The following is a 17,071-nucleotide window of genomic DNA, read 5'->3' as shown; positions in this document are numbered from 1 at the left end:
AGAACAATACTTCAGTTCTGGAAAGAAGCACCACAATTTTACAGAGTGTACCTCTTGGGTCATTCTTTAGAAAAATCACATTAGACACTTAATTTTCAAAATGTCCGCCAGTTTTAAAGATGGCCGCCTTTTCGGATATGTTTTACAGTACGCCAGCCAGTTAATATCGAATTTTCATAATATTAGAGTTGTTTTGTAGGTTTTAAAACATCCTGAGTTCATTTATTACACTTTTAAAGCAGCCAGAATAACCTTTCTGACTTTTGGTTGGGGTCTTTCCTCACCTGGGATCCCCCAGACAGACCCCTGAGCCTATTTCAGTAATCGCTCTGCTCCTGCACCAGAACAATGTTAAATTAGATCTGAAATATGCTCTGAAATAAAAAATGACTAGTAGCAAATAACAGAGGTCTTCCACGGGGGGTCCGGGACCCCTGGGGGGGTCCTCAGAGCTATTACAGGGGGCCTGCCAAATATCGATGAGATCTTTTTTTTTCTTTTTTTTTTTACATTTGAAACTTTGAATGTTTTTATGTATCCTGGTTTTATGTATTGTACTTTGATGGTTTATTAGTATTCTCAGTATTATTTATAATGTTTTTTGTGTTAAAACAGTTATGGTTGACAGCTGTTACTGCAGGGATTGCAATAATGAAGGTATTGCAACTTTTCACTTTGGGTGCAGAACAACATTTCCATTTATTGCACTGCACTCACACTAACACACACACACACACACACACACACACACACACACACACACACACACACACACACACACACACACACACACACACACACACACACACACACACACACACACATTTTAACCATTTATTTATGTCCACACAAAGGAGATGCATACAAGGACACAAATAGTATAGGTGCAGTAGAGTAACATTTACAAAATCATGGCATTATGTCTTCATGATACAATAGCAAGGCACTTGGTACTCTACGGGTATAAGTAACAGCGTCTCCACCATATGTGGCGGCTGCCGATTATAGCGGAGACGGAACAATACTTTGCCAGCCTTTTTGCCTCTTTTTTAGGCACTCCAAGTTGTTGAAACCCTCTAACAACCAGCCTGTGGGTATGTCCTAGGCTGCCAAATATGAAAACAAATAGTCTGCACCTGTACCCCAGCTCTGAGATCGTATTTAGGAGAGGTTGGTATTTAATGACCTTGGTCATGAAAGCTTCCTCTAGGCTAGGGTCAAAGGTGCAGGCCATCTCCAATACAGACACTTCCCTGGACTCTTCATCAACCACAACAACATCTGGTGTATTAGCTGTCAAAGATGCAAACATTTCCAAGTTATCACAGAGATGAAACATGGATGGAATGACACGGGAATGTTTGTACACACACACACACACACACACACACACACACACACACACACACACACACACACACACACACACACACACACCTCTTTGTTATTGTCACCCCAAAACCCTCACCTTATCCTCTTATAGAGCCCATGGTTAATTACGCCCAAAGAGATTCACTACACTACAGTAATTTCAGACATGCAGGATATATTCGTCTTCATCATCATCATCATCATCTTCAATGTCCAACCTAATAGTGTTGACACAGTCTCCACCATAGCATAGAGTGAAAGGCAGGTTATTTGAGCAGCTGCACCGTCCCTTACAACCTGCTTTGCAGACACATTTGATGGGCTCAAGTACTGCCTTTGGAGCAGGGAGAGCAAGAAAACTTAAACCTGGAATATACCCTCCACTCTCTGAATTCCATCTATTTTCTTCGATTGGTGGAAGCACAGGGAAATTTGTCAGGTATGATTTATCCTGCATTGTGACGGAGTTGGCACGGAGGTAATGTGGTAGCAGTGCAGCACGAGTTGGAGGTAGCATCTCACCCTCCAAGTTATTTGACAGAAATAGTTCCCATCTGAGTAATCCCAGGGTTGTTGGACCTTTTGAACTGTAAACATGGCATGCAAAATGTTCGGACTGCAATGTTGATGGAAGCTCACAATTTATAAGCTCAGGAGGAATGGCCAATGACCTTGCCAAGGTCCTTGAAGCGGTTAGTGGCTTGGTCATCATCATCATCATCATCATCATCATCATCATCATCATCAAGTAGGCATTGACCCATGTCTTTTTGGTGATTCCAACAAATGTTCTTCCCCAGTCAACACCTGAAAAACGCAAAGGAACCCTTGACATTTGTAACATCAACTTGAACTCACTCGAATATATCAATTTCCTTTTTTTGTACCGGAGGCAAGGACTTGATAAGGAATCGGGGTATCAGCCTCTTCATGTGTTTGCACTTCCTCAAAATCATGTCCCTTGATGAAGGTATCGTATTATGATGCCTACTTCGTCATACCTGACAAATTGCCCTGAGCTTCCATCAATTGAAAAAATAGATGGAATTCAGAGAGTGGAGGGTATGTTCCAGTCAGGTTTCTTGCCATCCCTGCTGCAAAGGCAAAGCTCATCAAATGTGTTTGCAAAGCAGGTTACAAGGGACGGTGCAGCTGCTCAAACAATAACCTGCCTTGCACTCTCCTCCCTGCAAATGATATAGTGGAAACTGTCAACATTATTAGGGAGGACATGTATAGTAGTGAATTTCTTTGGGTACAATTGACCGTGAGCTCTTTAAGAGGATAGGGTGCGGGTTTTGGGGTGACGATAACAAAGAGGTGTGTGTGTTGTGTTGTCAGTGTTAGTGCAATGCAATAAATGGACATGTTAGACTGTGCGCCCAAAGTGAGAAGTTGCAATACCTTAATTCTTGCAATACCTGTGAACCTGTCTGTCTAACACACACACATGTTATAAATAATACTGAGAATACTAATAAAAACAGTTTCAAATGTAAAAATATATATACATATAAAAAAAAGGAACTTCCCCATCAAGATTCGGCAGGCCTCCTGTAGTAACTCTGAGGACCCCCTAGGGGTCCGGGACCCCTGTGGAAGACCCCTGGGTATTTGCTACTACTCATTTTTGCTTTCAGAGCCCAGTTACAACAACTTTAATGCTTCAGTTATGATCTAATTTAACATTGCTCTGGAGCAGGAGCAAAGCGACTACTCAGATAAGCTCAGGGGTCTGTTTGGGGGGTCCCAGGTGAGGAAAGACCCCAACCAAAAGTCAGAAAAGTTATTCTGGCTGCTTTAAAAGAGTAATAAATGAACTCACGATGTTTTAAAACCTACAAAACAACTCTAATATTATGAAAATCGGACATTAACTGGCTGGCGTACTGTTCAGAGGCAGCCATCTTGGAAACATGGCAGCCATTTTGATTTTTCAGTGTCTAACGTGTTTTATCATAGGAACAACCCCTAAGGAGTACTTGTGAAAAGTTTTAGGTTTCTTTCCACTTGTGAAGTATTTTAGTGCAAAAATGCATTTACCTGCCCCGCTACTTGGAGGTTGGCTATTTTCGGTGCTTGATTGACTTGATAATCAAGTGAATATTGGAGATGTGGCGTAACGGCATGGATTTCTACACAGAGAGGGCAATTCTTTAACATAAGATGCTGCATTCAAGTTCAGGAGAGTTTGGACAAGGCAATTCTAATTGAATGCTGCCTTCAGGTATGGCATGGAAAGAGGGGGCATTAGCATTTCTTTCACCATAGTGAAAACTGTATTCATGGTCTGGAGAGGGCACTTTTTACAGAGGGATAAAAGGGCAGGGGCTCAAGCCCCCTTACACCACTGAAAACCGGTAAACCGATAGGGCCTTTCGGCGTGGAGTTTGCATGTTCTCCCCGTGTCTCCTAGGGTTGATACCCTCACAAAAACATGCAGTAATCCTGGTCTCAATAATGCCTTCCCCTGGCATTATTCCTTCCACGCGCTACGTCCATCCCGGTGAAATCCCCCCCGTCAGGTGAAAAGAAACAACTTGGACTACTCATGGATTGAAGAAAGCATGAGGTCAGTCCGTTGTCTCCCCAGACGCGGCAGAGGGAGAGCAGAGCCCAGGATTACATAGGCAGTTGGCACTGGGTGAAAAATGGGTTAAAAAAAAAAAAAAAAAAGAAAGCCGGTAATCGTAGGTCTGTGAGACGCTCCAAAAAAAAGATTGTGATCACACACTCCACGAATCCGGCATCGGTGGCGGGCTCTTACCAACCAGTTCCCCGACATTGGTTCTTCTGCATGATCCGTGTCATGAGATCAAAAATCAAACCACGGCCTCTCTCTGCAGAGAGAGTTCTACACGGCTGTGTTTTGCTCTGCAGCCGCGCTTTGATGAAGAATTCATATAAAAACTGTCCATTGATGTTGAGGAACAGACAGCGACAGGCTGGGAGAGGGAGAGGGAGAGGTGAGGAGGAGAGGAAGAGAGGGAGAGGGAGAGGTGAGGAGGAGAGGAAGAGAGGGAGAGGGAGAGGTGAGGAGGAGAGGAGGAACAGAGAACAGACAGCGACAGGCTGGGAGAGGGAGAGGGAGAGGTGAGGAGGATACCGAGGCCGATCAAAGAGCTGACGCACGGAGCAAAGCGGAGGGGAGCAAGGGGATGTCGCACGGAGCACCTCTCCCAGCAGCGTCACAGGGGGGGGGGGGGGAGTGGGACTGAGTTACTAGGGCCCAAGGTGGAGGGACCTCTCGTTTTACACCGAGTGCCATGCTGCGAGCTTGTAGATCTGCTATTTTTGAAAAGTCATGAAAATGTGTGCAAATCTTTGAATGTACTTTTTAAGCGAACATTTGTAAATCAAATCTTGCTTCTCGGGGGGTGGGGGGGTGGGGGGGGCCCTGGAACTTAATATTTTGACATGGGGGTCCGTGGCCAAATGCATATATCATTTTGGGGGTCCTTCACATGAAGATATTTGAGCACCACTGACATAGCAACATAGGTTTTTCAAAAAACCTTAGAAGGATTTGAAATATTCAGACTCCGCACACATTTTCACGATTTTTCAAAAATAGCAGATCTACAAGCTCGTGAGCTTGTATATCTGCTATTTTTCAATAGTTAAAGCAAAAAATGTGAGTGAATCCTTGTACCCAGGGCCCAGAATGTGGTGTGACACCCCTGACCTCTGCGCTTGCTTTTCAACACAGGACTGCTTTTTTAATTTTTTTATTCCCCAAACCATTTGGTCCTGCATGGCACCACACTGATCCAGCCTGACATTTATGAATTAATAAAAAGGCAGCAGAATGTCAGCCTATTTGTAGGTCTGCCCAGAGAGAAACGAAAACTAACTAAAAAACAAAAACTAGAATGGAAAAGCATTTCAGTTAAACTGAAATAAAAATAAAAACTAAGCTTTTTAAAAAAACGAAAACTAACTGAAACGGTATTGTGTGTTTACAAAACTAACTAAAATAAACTAAAATTATAGAGAAAATCTCCTTAGTTTTCGTCTTTTGTGGAAATAAAAAATAAAAAACACCAGTTGGTGAGGTCAAAGAGAGAAGTTGTATGTCTCAACATTCCTGCCACTCTCAACAATATGATGTTTTGTTGATTTTCTTTATTAACTGGGGACCCCCTGGAACCACTTCAAGGACCCCTAGAGTTCCCCAGGCCCTACCTTGTAAACCGGAGCATACATATTTTGCTAAATGCCTGTTGCCATTGGTTACGGTTTTAACTGTGTCAGCTGACCACATGTACTTCTTAAGAAGAAAAGTATGTTTGTTACTTCCTCAATTCTCACATATTACTGTACATTCTGTGGTAAACTGTCTATTCCACACACACACACACACACACACACACACACACACACACACACACACACACACACACACACACACACACACACACACACACACACACACACAGGAGTGTAGGCCGAAGCAAGTGCCAAATTGTATTTGAGGAAGTGAAACTTCCTAATTCTGTTCAGATCACAAACAATTTCTGCCAGATATGCAAATTCAGTGACCAAGATATGGTCAGTGAAATGAGCTTAATAATGCTTAAAGGAGCTATAGTCAACTTTTTCTTGAAAAACGGATGCTAAAATAAAAATAATGTTTCGAAAATATTTTATAAAAAAAAACAAGCTTCATATATGTGTTTCTATTCAAAAATGACCACAAAAAGCGTAAAATAATGATAAAATAATAATTTTGGCCATTGTCAGACCAACACTTTGTTTACATTCTAGTCTATAGACTAGGATGTAAACAAAGTGTCGGCCCTACAATGAAAAAGTTGACTATAGCTCCTTTAATAATGAATTAAACATATTATTAGCAAAGCATTTTTACAAAACAAAACAGAATATTGAATCAATATTTAGAAAAAGCGTACATAATTAGTAATAAAATCATGAATAATAATGAATAGATGAGGCCTATCAGCAGAACCTACTGTAGCAAACTGACAGTTTAAAGCGTGACTTGCATGATGGTGTAAATTATAAACCACACTTCACTTCACACCCTTATGAATGTGTCTGTTTACTTGTGCTGACAACTTCATTTGTTACTTTAGGGGCATTTTGTACTTTTCAGAAAAAATACTTTATTTAATACTGGGCAATATTGCTCATGCTTATAGGAAAAAAATGAAAATCAGACAATATTTTTATGAACTTTTTTCATGGTGGGGTTGGGTTGGGTTGGGGGGTTTGGAGGGGAGGGGGTAAGGGTGAGGTGAGGGGGGTTGAGAGGGGAGGGGTGGAAGGAGTTACGGGGTGATTGTGTATCTGTGTTTGTACATGATTCCTTGTATTTCTGTGCATCAGGGGAGGGGGGGTTAGGTGTGGGGAGGGGGGGGTTGGAATGGGGCTTCGGAAGGGGGGTGTTAGAAGTTGGGGTGACTTCAGACTCCGCACACATTTTCACGATTTTTCAAAAATAGCAGATCTACAAGCTCGTGAGCTTGTATATCTGCTATTTTTCAATAGTTAAAGCAAAAAATGTGAGTGAATCCTTGTACCCAGGGCCCAGAATGTGGTGTGACACCCCTGACCTCTGCGCTTGCTTTTCAACACAGGACTGCTTTTTTAATTTTTTTATTCCCCAAACCATTTGGTCCTGCATGGCACCACACTGATCCAGCCTGACATTTATGAATTAATAAAAAGGCAGCAGAATGTCAGCCTATTTGTAGGTCTGCCCAGAGAGAAACGAAAACTAACTAAAAAACAAAAACTAGAATGGAAAAGCATTTCAGTTAAACTGAAATAACTAGACCAGGTCAACCTGGTTGTGCCAGACCCCCTATCTGTCATCATCATTTATGACATCATGCCTTTTGTAGGCATGTCATCATCATGTCATCATCATATATACCCTTTATATAGAAAACCCGGACCGACATTTGCTTATGTAGGCCTACCCATTTCATGGGTCTGGCAAAAATAAAAACTAAGCTTTTTAAAAAAACGAAAACTAACTGAAACGGTATTGTGTGTTTACAAAACTAACTAAAATAAACTAAAATTATAGAGAAAATCTCCTTAGTTTTCGTCTTTTGTCTTTTGTGGAAATAAAAAATTAAAAACACCAGTTGGTGAGGTCAAAGAGAGAAGTTGTATGTCTCAACATTCCTGCCACTCTCAACAATATGATGTTTTGTTGATTTTCTTTATTAACTGGGGACCCCCTGGAACCACTTCAAGGACCCCTAGAGTTCCCCAGGCCCTACCTTGTAAACCGGAGCATACATATTTTGCTAAATGCCTGTTGCCATTGGTTACGGTTTTAACTGTGTCAGCTGACCACATGTACTTCTTAAGAAGAAAAGTATGTTTGTTACTTCCTCAATTCTCACATATAACTGTACATTCTGTGGTAAACTGTCTATTCCACACACACACACACACACACACACACACACACACACACACACACACACACACACACACACACACACACACACACACACACACACACACAGGGGTGTAGGCCGAAGCAAGTGTCAAATTGTATTTGAGGAAGTGAAACTTCCTAATTCTGTTCAGATCACAAACAATTTCTGCCAGATATGCAAATTCAGTGACCAAGATATGGTCAGTGAAATGAGCTTAATAATGCTTAAAGGAGCTATAGTCAACTTTTTCTTGAAAAACGGATGCTAAAATAAAAATAATGTTTCGAAAATATTTTATAAAAAAAACAAGCTTCATATATGTGTTTCTATTCAAAAATGACCACAAAAAGCGTAAAATAATGATAAAATAATCATTTTGGCCATTGTCAGACCAACACTTTGTTTACATTCTAGTCTATAGACTAGGATGTAAACAAAGTGTCGGCCCTACAATGAAAAAGTTGACTATAGCTCCTTTAATAATGAATTAAACATATTATTAGCAAAGCATTTTTACAAAACAAAACAGAATATTGAATCAATATTTAGAAAAAGCGTACATAATTAGTAATAAAATCATGAATAATAATGAATAGATGAGGCCTATCAGCAGAACCTACTGTAGCAAACTGACAGTTTAAAGCGTGACTTGCATGATGGTGTAAATTATAAACCACACTTCACTTCACACCCTTATGAATGTGTCTGTTTACTTGTGCTGACAACTTCATTTGTTACTTTAGGGGCATTTTGTACTTTTCAGAAAAAATACTTTATTTAATACTGGGCAATATTGCTCATGCTTATAGGAAAAAAATGAAAATCAGACAATATTTTTATGAACTTTTTTCATGGTGGGGTTGGGTTGGGGGGTTTGGAGGGGAGGGGGTAAGGGTGAGGTGAGGGGGGTTGAGAGGGGAGGGGTGGAAGGAGTTACGGGGTGATTGTGTATCTGTGTTTGTACATGATTCCTTGTATTTCTGTGCATCAGGGGAGGGGGGGGTTAGGTGTGGGGAGGGGGGGAGGGGGGGGGTTGGAATGGGGCTTCGGAAGGGGGTTGTTAGAAGTTGGGGTGACTGTGTGTCTGTGTTTTGGCATAATACTGTGTATTTCTGTGCATCTATGCTTCCGGGTCAAAATGACCCGAACAGCACTAAAGGTTCAAAAAATATTAGGGGGGTGTAGCATGGGTGTAGTGCAAAAATATTTTTTTTACATGTTCATCTCAGAAGAATCTTTAAGGCCAGTGAGTTTCAGGTGGAACATTTTTTAACTTCTACCTTTTTTTTCCAAATGAAAATGTAAAACGGGTCAAAATGACCCGAACAGCACTTAAGGGTTAAACAATACTTTTTCCGGAGCTTTTTTAATCTCACCCCTGACAAATACCCCATATTACGTAAAAGACTAAAACTAACACTAAAACTAATAAAAACTAAACTAAAACTCAGCATTTTCAAAAAATAAAAACAAAACGAAACTAGCAACCTCACTTTAAAAACGAATTAAAACTAAACTGTAATTAAAAACAAAACCTCAAAACTAATAAAAATAAAAACGAATGGAAAAATCCAAAACTATTATAACCTTGCATCAAACTCTGGGCCCTGGGTAGAAGGATTCACTGCGTGGGCCCCCATGAATGTTCTTCATAGGGGGAGGAGGGGGTTTAACCTATTTAGACTGGGAACGCATTATTACACATTATTTAGTGGTTTAACTATTGAAAAATAGCAGATATACAAGCTCACAGCTGCGAGCTTGTAGATCTGCTATTTTTGATTAGTGTCTGCATATGCCTACATTGTAATTATAAATATTGAATGGATGTGATGTTTATTGTGCTACTGAATAATGATGTTCAAAAACATCTTATTGTGCATTTGGAGAGTTTTCTGGAGGAAGAGAGGAAGCTCCGTATGGACCTGGAGAGAATCCACAGAAAGCTGCAGGATCTGAAACGATCCCAGAAATCCATCATGGATCTGGAGAAGAATCAATCTGACCAGAGGATTAAAGAGCAGCTGGTATTTATATTTTCTCTAAAGTCATTAATTAAAAGTAATTAAATTATGATTTGAATGTTTATCTACTTCACTGGTTCCCAACATTGAGTCTAGGTACCACCAGGTCTGTAACTCTGAGAGTGTAAAAATGGAACCCAACGCTGCCGCTATCAATGGCCATCATCTTGGCCTATTAGACAGTGGAGAAGCATAATTGCTTTGATGCATGTAACATTAACGAGCGTAATGAGCATAAACTGGACACAGACAGACAGACACACACACACACACACACACACACACACTTAACTTAATTAATGTTTATTGTGATTATGGTAAGCTTACATTGACTTACGGCTGAGGAGATATAAATGTTTATGTTTATAATATAATCTAATAGGAATAATAACAAAGGTGATCCGGAACCGATCGCGCACTTCTGGTTCCAGTTCAACCACTATACCAGTGGACGCAAACGCAAACCTAACCCCGTTTCCATGATTTTGGCAAAAAATATGTTTTTTGAGTTCTACGTCTGGGGCAGTAAATTAGTTAATATCACAATATATTGTGACACCCCTAAGGAGGGTTAATCATATACTCTTAACTGTGAAATCATTCAATGAACTTTATTTTAGTTCTTAATTTGCATGTCAAAGCTGAATGGTAAAGATCCTGAGGTTTAGGCTACTGTATAGGCTGTGTTTACAGTTTACAGTTTAGGCATTTAGCAGACGCTTTTAATCTAAAGCGACTTACAATAAGCAGATAATACAACAAGATAACATGTCAGAACATCAACAACAATATAACAAATGCATATGAATTTCAATCTAAAACTAAAAATCAGTAAAGAGAAAAAGAAAAAACAAAAACTAAAATGTTGACTAGCTTCATGTATGGTCATTGAGTGTTTCAGTAGTGCTATGCCTATGGGTCAAGGTGGTGTTATATTGTATATTTGAACATTCAGCAACCACTGAGCCCTGTCACTGCTGGCCACTCTTGAATTAACCACTTAACCCAATATACTATGACAAAATATGGTAGCTACTGTATTAGGGCATTAACGAAAGTCGACTGAGTCGTTATCATTATTTTTGCTCCATGCATGCGTCTGTACAGCATTCAAACTGTAGGATTGCTTATTGTCAAGGACGGAATGATCCAATATTACAGTGCTACATTACATTTGGTATAACATGGTTCTATTGTGAAAATAGCAGATCTACATGCTCACCACTCCTCGCACCATGCAGATCGGCTATTTTCACAATTTCTGCCTCTGCCATTTTAGAGGTATTACTAAGTCCTTAAATTGTCACTTTAGAAATGTGCAGATACCCTCTATACACTTAAACTTTATGTTGGTTTGTTTACTGTTGAGAGAGAAAACAATGTTGCACATTAAGTTAATCATCTGGGGACCCCACAAAATAATTGGGGGCTCGTGTGTCATCAAACGATAACGTTGACTTCAACTCAACTTTTTACTGAATCAAGTCGACTTGCAAAATTCAAAAGTCGTTAATGCCCTAGGCCTAGTAGCTATATCATTTGTGTTGTTAATTTTCCTGTGGTTTTGTTGTATTGTTCAATAGCAAGGCAAAGTTGCCAGGACAATGGTGTCACTGTTGAACTTAACCAACTTGATAAGAGCATCATGTTGCAAAGCTGTCCGCTAACACAGCTTTTATCTGCAAATGCAGAATCACCGTTGTTCTGTCAACTAATCTTTAAACAAAGTATGTTTGTTTGTTTGGAACGTGTGTGAGAGGCGAACGTCATGGTGACAAATATCTGTTGTAGCCTATTACCCAATAATTAAAGCAATGATGATTATAAAACTAGAAACTCTGCTTCAACATGTGAACTTAAGGGGAAATGTAACTTCAAATGGATTGGCTTGGTGCCAATTCTAAATCTCAAAATACCAGAGAACAACTGTCTCTGTTGAACCACAAGTGTACTGCCACACTGGTGATTTGTTCTTGGCTTATTTATAGTTTTATCAACAATTACACAAATTAATCCCTCCCTGGCAATACTACTTTGAAAACAAAGCGTTACGGCACCTATGCTAACAATAACACTACATGTTTCACTCACTCACACACACACACACACACACACACACACACACACACACACACACACACACACACACACACACACACACACACACACACACACACACACACACACACACAATATATATATTTACATCACTTGTGGGGACATTACATAGATTCCATTCATTTTTATGCAAGTCCTGTGGCCTTATCCTAACCCTAACCCTAATCCTAACCCTAACTGTTGTGGGGACACAGGTTACTATTTTGGGGACACCTACTATTTTGTCCCCACACTGTCAGAGGTCCCCTGCAGGTGACTGTGTGAACATGCGTTTAGTCCCCATTAGTATAGCTAGACAAACTCACACACACACACACACACACAATCATAAACCAGTCTGGCTTCATGAATTACCCCCTTGGGATAATAAAGGTATCTATCTATCTATATCTTAAAGGGGAAGACCACCCATTTTCAATATTAAACTATGTCATTAATATACCTTAGAGGAGTTGTGTGGAAATAGAAAAAAAGTTCCCAGCCTTCTGTGTTGCCTAGAACTGGAGGATTGATTTTGGGGTTTGTATTGTAAAGTACAATGTGTGATGTCATCAAGTTGTACTTTACAATACAAACCCCAAAATCAATCTTCCAGTTCTAGGCAACACAGAAGAGGGGGGAACTTTTTTTTTTATTTCCACACAACTCCTCTAAGGTATATTAATGACATAGTTCAATATTGAAAATGGGTGGTCTTCCCCTTTAACTAGCCTGAAGGAAGTTGATGTTGTGGCACTGCCTCTTTACACAACATCAACTTCCTTCAGGCTAGTTAAGATATGAAGCCAGACTGTTGGTGTTTCTTAGGCGTTAATTCACAGATACAGTACAGACGGACTCACGGACAGACACACACGGACGGGCAGACAGACAGGAGTGAAAATTAACTGGTAATGTCATTATGCATTTTTGTATTTTGCCTCACAGATATATATAGTGCTGCCTCTGGGCAACTAATTTTCCCCCTTGGGATAATAAAGGTATCTATCTATCTATCTATCTATCTATCTATCTATCTATCTATCTATCTATCTATCAATCTTTCTATCTATTTTATTGAGATGTGTACAATATTGGACAATGTTTTGCTTTAGTTAAGCATGTGTATTTTATATTATATTCCTTTATCCAGAAATAGCACGATGGTTGTTTAATTCAGCTTCTTGCATGTATAAGGTTCCTACTTGAGGGTTAATATAATAGTAATAATAATCTTTATTTATAGAGCACTTTTCAGACAAATTTAGTTTCTAAGTGCTTTACATTCAAGTTAAAAACACAGGTTAACACGTTCAAATCTAACAAAGAATTACATAAAAAACGTGAAATTAAAAGGTTGGGGGGAATGGTTAAAAGGAGATCAGTTAAAAGCAAGGTGATAGAAGTGGGTTTTTAGCTGCCTCTCAAGCCATCAACCAAGGTTGCCTGTCTGATATGCAGGGGAAGTGAATTCCAAATCCTGTGCATGTTTCTATCACACTGAGACAAAAAACAAGATTCTCCATGAATTCAAGGCTTCATGGGGTGTGTAATTGATAGAAAATAAGTAATGTTTTGGATGAACTATACTCAGTGTTCGAGTTATCCCCAGAGAGCTATGGGGCCCTCATATTTGGGTGATACCCGAAAATTCGGGTATTTTCGGGTATAAAGTCGTCTAAAACGGGTTTCCTTCATTAAATCATATTTTTCCTTTCACAATATTATTTTGGGTGTATTTGGGGCTAAAAAGGCTATTTGAATTAATTCATAGTTAAACAATAATATTAGGGAACTCCAAGACTGACTGCTTTACAAGCATTGTGATAGAGAGAATAAAACCTAATATAGGAGGTAGCAAAAAAGTGAATTGTAAACAAGCTGTTTTCCCCCCTTTCCATTTGCAAATAGGCCTACATTTATGGACTGACCATAGTGGAGCCTATAATGATTATAATTTTAATAATGATTACATAGCCTACTTTTATTCTCATAATTATTAATGTGGGTGTGCAAGCGTGGTTTGGGGAACAGCATGTGTAGCCTACAGTATGTGTGTCCACTAAACACAAACAGTGCTGTGTTGCTCAAATTAACTTCACCTTGTAAAATGAAGACAAGATGCGATGTATTCTCCTCCACTCCTCTCCGAGAGAACGGGAGTGTTTTCTGCTCGTGTTTCAGTCCGAGTGTATCAAAGGGTGCGTTACTTTCTTCTCTCTTCCTCACTGTACAAAATGCCTTCAATTTACTCTCATTTATCTCACGGCTGGCGGTATTGCACCTATGTTAACTGCACTCTATGTTAAACTTATGTTGCGATGATTTTTTCTCTTCAATGTCTCGCGTTGCCATGGTTACCATAGACTTCCATGTAATTGTGCAATTGTGTAAAAAGTGCACGCCCATGCCTAGATGATGCACCACGTGTGTAGATGCTGTTCACAGCTTTCAAACAAAAAAATCCCGCTTGGAAATCCGTTCAGGCATTCATGATTTATGGGCCATTATGTTTTCTTCAGATGTAAACAAACATGGCTGACATGTTTGAAAGAATGGGTTGGTATGGGGGTTAAACATGCAATTTCGCGATCGCGATCATGCCTAACACATTTCTGGAGGTCCAAAAAAATTTTTGAAAAAAAAAATTTTGAAATTATTTTTTATTTTTTTTTCAAAAACGGCCCAAACTCGGGAAACTCGGGGTTGGCACAGCGTTGGTATCAATACAAACTCGGGAAACTCGGGGTTGGCACCAGATGTGTTAACTGGGAAAATCCCTGGTGTTATGAAAAATCGATATTTGCCGGCAATGTATGGTGGGAATATGTTTATCTATTTGGACATTTAGGTATGATATGTGGGACTGTCAGTCAAAAAATAATAATAATTAAAAAAAACACACACTTGGGAAAAAAAAGAGACGGGTCCCAGACTTTATCTATGGGGGCTAAGCCCCCATTGGCCCCCACATAACTCAAACCCTGACTATACTCCTTTAAGGAATTCTAAAATATACAGGGACAGGGACTTGTTTTGCCATTTGTAAATGTATAATCAACTGCACACCTGTGTCGCCACAAAAAAATAGCTGATAGCCTACAAATGTGTGTGTGTGTGTGTGTGTGTGTGTGTGTGTGTGTGTGTGTGTGTGTGTGTGTGTGTGTGTGTGTGTGTGTGTGTAGGTCTCTGCTCCACCATGAGTGGGTCTGTGGAGAGAGAGGAATGGGGCGTGGCCTATGAACAACATGAGAGGTAGGCTAATATACTGGACAGTAAAGTACATTTACTCGAGTGACAAATATAAAGGGTATGTGCAAATCGAGTGGCAAAGTGAGTGGCAAAGTGAGTTTAACGTTGTTTAACGTAGTTTAATGCAATCAGATAGGACTATTCTGTTTCGTTATATGGGCTGTCAAGGCCAGAAAGTATATATATATATTTTTTTTTTTATTTCTTGTAATTTTGTTAATACAGCGATGTACTGATAATGAAAAGAAAATGCATTTTTATAATTTGTACTTTATTTTATTTTGTTATATTTTTTAAGCTATACTATGTAACTTTTTCAATAAAACAAAAGTTCAATTTGATATAATTATTGACTGGCAAAAGTTTCACAACACCCGCTCCATGAATTTCACCCCCGAAAGCCTTTTCTAAATATTCTAAATATGAAGAAGCTCCCCAGAGCTCTAAATTGATCCCTTTGAACTTCAAAGGGGTTGTGCACTGAGTTGTTTGATTGATTGGGCCATAAAGGTGTCAATTAGAGAGAGCACTAATGAGCACAGAACAAGTTTGTTGTCACACTTTGCTCTCACGCTTACTCTGACATACTTTTGCCTAGCAATGTGATTTAAACTTTAAAACGCTCACACGACTTGGCACTTTTTCGCGCCAATAGGGATGAGCTGCAATTGTTGAAGTCCTGCCCCCTCTTTCTTCCTATTGGCTGGGCTTTAAACAGCCAGTTCGCAGCATGGTACCGTCTCGAAACTTGGTGTCTGGACTTAGGCGGCCAATAAGGATGAGATGTAATTGTTGAAGCCCCGCCCCCTCTCTTAAGTCTGTTGTTTCAGTAGCAGCCATGAAGGTCGGACGCTTTTTTTCACGCTCCGCGACTTCTCGCCCCGCGCCACTAAACTACACTCCAGGGACAAAGGGATGGATATTTTATCTTTTCTAACGTTCACCGTGGATCCCACATAATTTGGATACGATGGATTATGTGCAGGACAGAGAGGAATCACACAATGATTTTTATCTCCACGATGGGTCGGAATCCAAACACCTTGGCTACGGGAGAATGTCTTTGGTATGCTGATATCAACAAAGAACAAACCCCCGGTTGGCAGTAATATGGACAGAAGGTCCTGTATTTACTTTTTGCTGCTACTCTCTGGTGATATAGAGACCCATCCTGGACCTGTTGCAACCCGACAGATGACTCGCAGACTTGCCGCTCTCGCAGCCGCTGTTGGTCTTTCCACGTTCGACTCATCACCATTGTCGACCAGTGAGGTTACCAACATGGCCAACTCGGCAGACATGGATCCCGTGGAACCAACAGCGAACTACTCCAGCTGTCCTGACCAACGGACCCCCGACGATCACGCGGTGGACGTCTCTGCGGAACTACGGATCTTCGAGGGACCACCCGACCCACGGAGCGCCTCGGACGACGGCGTGTCCACCCCCCCGCCGGCTCCCCCACCCGACATCGAGGCTGCTGGTGCCCAGTTTGCGGCCGTCGGATCGCCGGAGATTACCATCGAGCCGGATGACCCCCCGCTGGCCCCCTCACCCCCCAGGGATCGTAACCAATCGTGGCTGTCGGTATATCTCGGCTTTGATACAATCTGTGCCGCCACCTCGACCCCCCGCGCTGACGAGAGAAGCTGGATATCCTTTTGTCTGGGTTCTCAGACATCAACGGGACCTGACCTCACCCCCACCCCCAGCGCCCCCCCACCCCCACTACAGACGGACATTCCTGCAGTGGACTCACACACAGGGGAACCCCCCTCCCCCAGCCCTGATAATGGTTATCTGGACACCTCAGACATGAAAGGTACTTTTGTGAAAAGAGGACTGAATATGATTCATCTCAACGTCAACAGTTTGAAACCCAAACTGGAACAAATCAAAGCTGTTTCT

Source organism: Nannobrachium achirus (genome assembly GCF_963921795.1).
Source record: "Nannobrachium achirus genome assembly, chromosome: 16".
Classification (NCBI taxonomy): Eukaryota; Metazoa; Chordata; class Actinopteri; order Myctophiformes; family Myctophidae; genus Nannobrachium; species Nannobrachium achirus.
The sequence above is the reverse complement of the archived record's forward strand: the minus strand, read 5'-3'. Positions refer to the sequence as shown.